Source organism: Bos grunniens, chromosome 28, assembly GCF_055505025.1.
Source record: "Bos grunniens cultivar Pamir isolate PY7600 chromosome 28, Bosgru_T2T1.0, whole genome shotgun sequence".
NCBI lineage: Eukaryota > Metazoa > Chordata > Mammalia > Artiodactyla > Bovidae > Bos > Bos grunniens.
The window spans coordinates 34,047,041-34,054,854 of record NC_141192.1 but is presented as its reverse complement, the minus strand read 5'-3'; positions in this window follow the sequence as shown (position 1 = coordinate 34,054,854).

Genomic DNA, 7,814 nt, shown 5'->3' with positions numbered 1-7,814 from the left:
TCTTTTTTTTCTGGATAACTTGTGCTTGTCTGTTCAGATTTAGAAGCAGCTTTAACTACCTTAGGAAGCCTTGCTTTATCACTCATCGACTCAGTCACACCACACTTACTCCTGCTGCCTCCAGAGCCTTTTTCAATTCTCTCTAAATACCATGGTTTGATCTCAATCACTCCACTAATTACCAGAAATATTTAATGTCATTCTGTTCCAAATATACAATATGTCTCAGGTAATACAATAGTAACTTTACAAATAATTATTCCTCTCAACATTCCTTTAAATCAAATATCTCCATTTTAAAATATGGTATAATTTAAGAAATTGAGATGTAAAGAGATTAAGTAACTTAACCAATTATTAATGGGAAGGTATGGGATTTGAACTCATCTCTGTAACTATAGGAGTATCAGCTCTTAATCACCACTATGACCAATTTTGTTCTTCTCTTTCCCTCACTCTCTTTCAGCAGAAATTGTGTTCACTTCAGAATCCCTAAGAATAGGACCTGGCACAGCTGACATCCAACAAATATTTATCCATTGAATAAAAGAATTTTGACATTTAAATAATTTTATTTCTACTGCATCAAAGTAAAACTGGAAAAATAATAACTTTTTGTAAGAACAATTCTGAAAATTCATCTGCTCCAATTTGTGCAAGTTTTTATGCCAAGAAAATAAATGTCTGGTAAATTTTATTCTCCAATGACCCTATTCATTCCTCAGTCTTAAAAGTGGAACAAATATGGATCTGAATATCATGATATTATTTTTTAAAATCCCAAATAAAATACATTCAGTAACTGGCAAGAGCCCAATAATATAATGTCTGTGGTAAAACTCATTTTACATATATTAGAAGACTGAGCTGGTTATAGAATTTTGAATGCATACAGGAAAAAAAAAACCTTGAGAAATGAAAAATTTGTTGAAATTTTGGTAAAGGCTTAATATCTAAATGTCCTTAGAAATAATGATGTACCAAACTAAAGGAAGTTAAGAAAAATCTTGAGTCAATATGAAGGAATGATGTAGGGTGAGTTCTCATGCCAAGAGTACTTGTGAATCCTGAAGTGGTATGCCTTAATGAGCTCAGAGAGTTCAGAGATAAGGCATTGATTCCGTGGGTTTGTGTACTTTGTATTATCTTCCGTTTGAAGGAAGTTTAATTTTAACATGCATTGAAAGCAGACAAATTATATGTAGCCATAGGAAATATAATAGATACATTTGTACAAAGCATAATCAGTCCTTTGTAGAAGGCACAAATACAGAGCTAAAAAATAGTCAGCTAATAGAAGTTTTTTTCTTTTATTTCTTTTTAAGTCAGGTTCCCAGTATCAGTTCAAGTGCCACAACTTCTGAGAGTCCTCGAAGATTTTTTGCTTTCTCTCAGTTAATTTGCATTCTCATTTATTCATTTTGACTAATTTTTAAAAGGTTTTGACTAAGTTCAGGGGTATGTAAATGAATAAAATTTATTTTCTACCTACAAGTGCCCTATAGTTAAGAAGATGAAAACAGCTTTACTACCTGATATTGCCATGTTCTTCACCTAAGTGTTAGATAAGGCTTGTTTAGGATGGTATAGAGATGTATATATAGCAATACAATCAGTTATACAGGTTAATTCATTTTATAAATAGGGTGATATGGGCAATGATGTAGACTGCAGCAGAATTATAAAAGGATGAGTACAGTGTTCTGTGTCAGAGACTGCCTTATGGCTAGAAGTAGGTGAAAGCAAAAGTCACTTGGGTACGTCCAACTTTTTGTGATCCCATGGACTATAGCCCACCAGGCTCCTGTGTCCATGGAATTCTCCAGGCAAGAATACTGGAGTGGGTAGCGATTCCCTTCTCCGGGGAATCTTCCCAACCCAGGGATCGAACCCAGCTTTCCTGCATTGCAGGCAGATTCTTTACCATCTGAGTCACCAGGGAGGCTAGAAATAGATAATACTTCTAAATATGGTATATATGAATCCTAAGAGAAAAGGACACATGTAGCAGAGATTGTTAGTGTTTTTACCTGATATTCATTTTCCCTTTCTTGTTTAAAAAATTACAATTACATTCTAAGCAAAGGTTCATGGTTCATAACCTCCTTTGCAAATGGAATTGCTAATGATAAATAAAGGGGCAGATACTGGATGGGTTTTCTTGACCTTAAAGTGGACTATCCCAGGCCAGAGATGATCCTTTTATCTTCCCTCCTCTTCATTTCCTCTTTTTTCTTGCTTTCAGCACAGACATCATTACGGGAACTCCAGCAACCACTGTGTAGACCATGAAAAGATCTTGATGAAAGCTCCAGATTTCTGATGAAGCAGAAAGCTAGAGAGAATATGCCTTCCCGAAGATTGTGATGCTGTCATACTTCTAGTATTTGTTTTTTGAAGAGTAAGATAAGTAAGTCTCAATTCTTTCTAATGGTGAGGTTAATTTGAAGTTTTATTTTTATATGGATCAAATTTAATTCAAAAAGCACCTATAAAGAAATAGGATTAAAAATACTCAGCTAGTAAGTTCAGATAAGAGTCAAGAAATTGATCTGAACACAGGAGAGCCTAAGACACCACTACTATCACTAGAAAGTATTAACACCACTTCTCCCGTATGTAATTATACTTTTCAGCCTCCCCTACAGAACCATAACTCTTCACTAAGGATAGCTTTGGACTAGTTGAATACATCACCTTTCAAATGTAGCTCTCCGTTATTGACATCTATAACTATCAAGCCAACTTTTCCAAGGAGAACAACTAAAAATTGCAGATATATTTTTCTTAATCAAAGGTATAAAATTGCTGTCAGTGCAACCTGGATTCAAGGACGAACATCTCAAAGAAGCAGAAAGCACATTTGGGTGAGCCTGGTGATTCACTACTTTTCCCTTAGAGACATTTGTGTCTATGAGCCAAGTGGCTGATTTTTGTTTGCAACTTCCGGGTTCCTGAGGTGAAATTGAAGCTGGCCCCCTTAAACAGAGGGTAAGCAGAGACTGAAGAAGGAGGCAAACCACTCCAGATTGGCAGGTAGCAGATTTAATAAACAAGGGAACTTACATACAAGGCTTGTCTTGGGCAGCTACAAAATGAGATCTCTGCCAGAATCTGAGAAGTTTACAGAGGCTTTAATGAGCTGGTTACATATCAGTCCAGATGGTCTCAGCAACACCGTACTCTCTGAACATTGCATCCTTGAAACAACTTTGGCTATGGGAATAGTGGATGGAAGGTGCTTTCCAAGGACAGGGAAGAAGGTAAGGAGACTCTGATGGCCAGATCCAGCTCACAGGTCAACCAGTGGTCAAGTCCTCTTGTTGACCTCCAGTGACTGAATGGCCAAGCAGGAAGAAGGGACTAAAAGGTTAGGCATCAGAGCAAACTTTCAGCAACCTCTGTTTGATGGGAAAACCAAAATTGAAGTTCAGAGCTGTCCAAATATAAGGGTTCTGGTGACCATTCCAGGCATTCTGTTGGAGTCCCTTATAGGATGAAAGCCTAGATGTAAGAGCAGACTGAAAATTGTGCAACTCTCTCCAGGATTAAAACTGAGTTTCAAACCAATTCATGCTAGATTCAATTAAGGTCATCTAAATCTTGCATTTTGATAAATTAAAGACTATCTAAATTAATGATGAGACATATCATATTCATAGATTGTGAGACTCAGTGTTACAAGGCTGTCAGTTCTGTCCCAAATTGATCTGTAGATTGAGTGTGATCCCAGTCAACAATCCAGCAAGCTTTTAGTGGGAAGCAACCACTGCTTGTAAAAGTTTTACAGAAATGTGAAAAATTAAGAATAGCCAAGATTGTTTCAACAAAGAACAAAATTGAGCTACTAGAGATAGAGTGATGAGAAAAGCAATGAGGTCCCTGACACTACAGGGTCCACAGTCCTACGGGAACATTAGAATATGAGCATTCCTTTTTCTTTTTTTCCCCCCAAAAGAAAAGCATAGGATATAGGAGAAATCCCACCTAGTTTAGGGAGCCTACCTGGAAAAGGGTCTTTAATGTGAATGCTTGAGGGTGAAGAGTAGTTATCTAGGAGAATAGGAAAGGTAAGAACATTATAAGAGAGGGAGACAATGGTGATAATTCCCTGAAAAAGAGAGATGGCTTACAAAATGTAGGAGGAGAGGTTGGGGGTTATGGGGGCTAGAATGAAGGTTGGAAAAGGATGACAATAGGTATGCAAGCAGACACTAAAACTCAGTCGGCCTTACAGGGTGTGGGAAATAATTTGTGCTAAAAGTCAATATTTTAAGGGATTCTCCTCAGCCAAGAAATACAGATATAGAATTTGCATTATTGAAAGACTTCAAACTGTAAGTCTATCTGCAGAGGGGAAGCTCAAATAGAAAAGTTGGGAGAGAAACTAGCAGTGTTTTCCTAGAAAAGTTCAGGAGAGAAATGCAGCTGTTTATCATGGTGGCGCTAGTAGTAAAGAGCCTGCTTGCCAACACACAAGATGTAAGAGATGCAAGTTCAATCCTTGGGTTGGAAAGATTCCCTGGAGAAGGGCATGGTAACCCACTCTAGTATTCTTGCCTGGAGAATCCCATTGACAGAGGAGTCTGACGGGCTACAGTCCATAGGGTCACAAGGAGTCAGACACTTCTGAAATGACTTAGCACACAACATGAATAGTGGTAGTGAAGAGTAAATGGAATCAAGACTAAGACACATGTATATGGTACTAATAAACTCCAATACATCATTGTTAAATGTTGGGAGAGAGAAGTATTGATTTATGGGCTTTGGAATATTAGGAAAGAAAGAAGGGAGAAAGGAAGGTAGGAGGAAAGAAGTGAGGGAGAAAAGGGAATTCAGAATCCAGAATATCTTTGAGGTATGCCAGCAAAAAGGAGGAGGCGGAGGAATGAAAATTCCAAAACACCAAGCCAAATGAAAGGTTTATAGACAGAGATTGAAACAGTAATATAAAATTTTGTTACAAGTCAAAATACAATCTTCATACTGTTTAGACAAGGTTACGGGTCATTTTAGCACAATCTACGTGGTTAATATCTCTGGAAGCATCGGTAAATTTAATGATAAGTATTTAAGTCTTAATGATATGCATTAACAATTCAACAGATAATTAAAAATAATATATAGATATATTTTAAATTGGTTTTGTGATATTTTTACAAGGACATTCCATTTCTAAACTATGCAATTCTTATTTAGGAGGCTGTTGTAATTATTTTGTTCCTGGATACACACTTTGGAGAGTATGCAACACAAACTCTAAAGTTTGTAAGATGATGAGAAAGAAATTTATGTTAAAACCTACCATACATAATCCACAGTAAATGAGACACATGATAAAAAGTTAAATTTATATATTGTAAAAAATTATGAGAGGATTCATTTGATTTATAATAAAGAGCTTAAAGTTTTATTTCATTTTGTTTTACTTAAGAACAACTGTCTCCATCACCAGAATAATTTTATTTGTAGGTAGAAATCATCACTGTGTGAATTCGGAGGTGATGGAAAACTAAATATGAATCCAATTTCTATCATCTATTAATTTCTGTCACATTGAACGAGACATTCATGCCTATTCTAGTCTGTTTTCACCTCTACAAGATGAGTTTCATCAAGAGATAAAAAGAACAGAAATAAAAGTATTCAATGTATTAAAACATTACATAGAAATGTTATACAAATATTACTATATTGTTCCTAGCTATGACATTGCCTCAAGTCCCAAGCTAAGGGTCATTTTCTTGTTTTGCAATTGTTCTCAATCTTGATATTTCTTATGAACATTCTGGGTTTTGAACCTCAATAGATCTAAGTTTACAACATGTTTAGAGAATGAATTTGATGACAATTAGTGGTTTATTTCAGGTGTAAAGTGATGAGTCAAAGGAATATAGGACTGTTATGTAATAGGCTCGAGACATCTGTTACTAGGTGACATGAAACATTCAGAAGGAAAAAGGTCTGGAACTGGAGGAGAGGAGGGAAGATGAGTTCCACAGGGCAATGTTTAATTTGTCATCATTAAATCTGAGGTAGTGGCAATCTTGGCTGTGGATGGGATGGCTCAGTATAGAACACAGAGCAACAGGAAGAGGGCCAAGGACTCGGAGGAGCTAAGGGAGCACAGAGACTCAGGGAGAGAAATAAACCAGAGCTCCAGTTGAACCACATTCCAACAAACAGTACTGTCAGAAGAAACAGAGGCAAAAGCAAAACCAAGAGAAAAGCAAAGAGAAAAGGATATATGATTACCAGCATATTTCTCACCAGCTAGTCACAGACCCCTTTTCTCCCACAGTTCTTGGGTCACCTCCTTTTAGTTGTCAAGGTGTCCTAGAGCAGAGGTCATCTCCATTTTTCCAAATTCTGCTGGAGAAACCTGTCATTAGTGGCTCCTTACCAAAGACATTTATGACAAATAGGTAGAGGGTGACTAACTTGGAAGCAAATAAGCTTCAACTTAAGTCTCTCCTTCTATGAGCACTTTTCTAAGGCCTTGAGGCTATTTTAGTATTCATAAATGTGCATTATTTTCTCCCAAAGAAAATACAGCCCCAGACCAGGGTCCATCCATGCACACAGGATAAATTCACACATCTTTCATTTGGAAGGAACTTTGAAGGTCATATGTGTCCTCTAAACTTACAGAAATCTCGCTGCCAACAGTACTTAGAAATCGTCATCTAAAGGAGGTGAACTGCTAACTGTGTTTGGATTTGCTCTGTCACTTGTCCAGTTTCCCCATCTCTAAAAGGGCAATGATATGAATTTCCTGAAAAAGGAAGTTATCAAAATAAATTAGACGTTCATAGCAACTTACCTAGCACAAAGGTGAGGTTCAGGAGTGATTATTACTATTATTGCTCTGTATCGGAATATTTCCAGAGATTAAAATCTCACCACTTCTTTAGGACAGATGGACAATTTATCGAGGTTAACCTAGGTCTTCCGTATCATGGGCTGGAGCCCATATCCCCATAACTTCCTTTAGAACCACACAATCTGTTTACTTTTTCTTCAAAAGTTTAAAAGAACCATTCATGTACTCTAAGCCTTCTAAGAAGAGCAATGTTCTTTATTAATTGACATGTCTTAAAATATATAAAGCATAGCCTAGTGTTTAGCATTTAGCAAAATTAAATGAGCCCTTTAAAGTAAGTGAATGAGTAAGTGGGAAAAAACAATGAAAGTGTTAGTTGTGTCTGACTCTTTACGATCCCATGGACTGTAGCCTGCCAGACTCCTCTGTCCATGAAATTCTCCAAGCAAGAATACTGGAGTGGGTTGCCATGCCCTTCTCCAGGAGATCTTCCTGACCCAGGGATCAAACCCAGGTCTCCAGTATTGCAGGCAGATTCTTTACTACCTGAGTCACCAGGAAAGACCAAGTGAATGAGTAAGGGAAAGCATAAAAAAAGAAAACAAATCTCTATCATTCTATCCTTGGTTTTCACTTCTTAAAATCTGATGGACTAATTCTGAAGAATCAAAACTATTCTGTCAGGACTTCCCTGCTGGTCCAGTGGTTATGAGTCCGTCTTGCAATGCAGGCAACATGGCTTCAATCCGTGTTTGGACAACTAAGTTCCCACATGCTGCGGGGAAACCAAGCCCGTGAGCCGCAACTAGAGTACATGTGCTCCAACTAAGACCTAACACGGTTATATATATATATATATTTTTTTAATCTAGGGGGCAATAATCTGTTCTGTACAAAACAGAATGCAAAGGAATTATTGTCTCAGATAATCAAATTACTATTTTTATTCTCTTGACTCAAAGAAAGTTGTACAAGTTTTTACAAAATT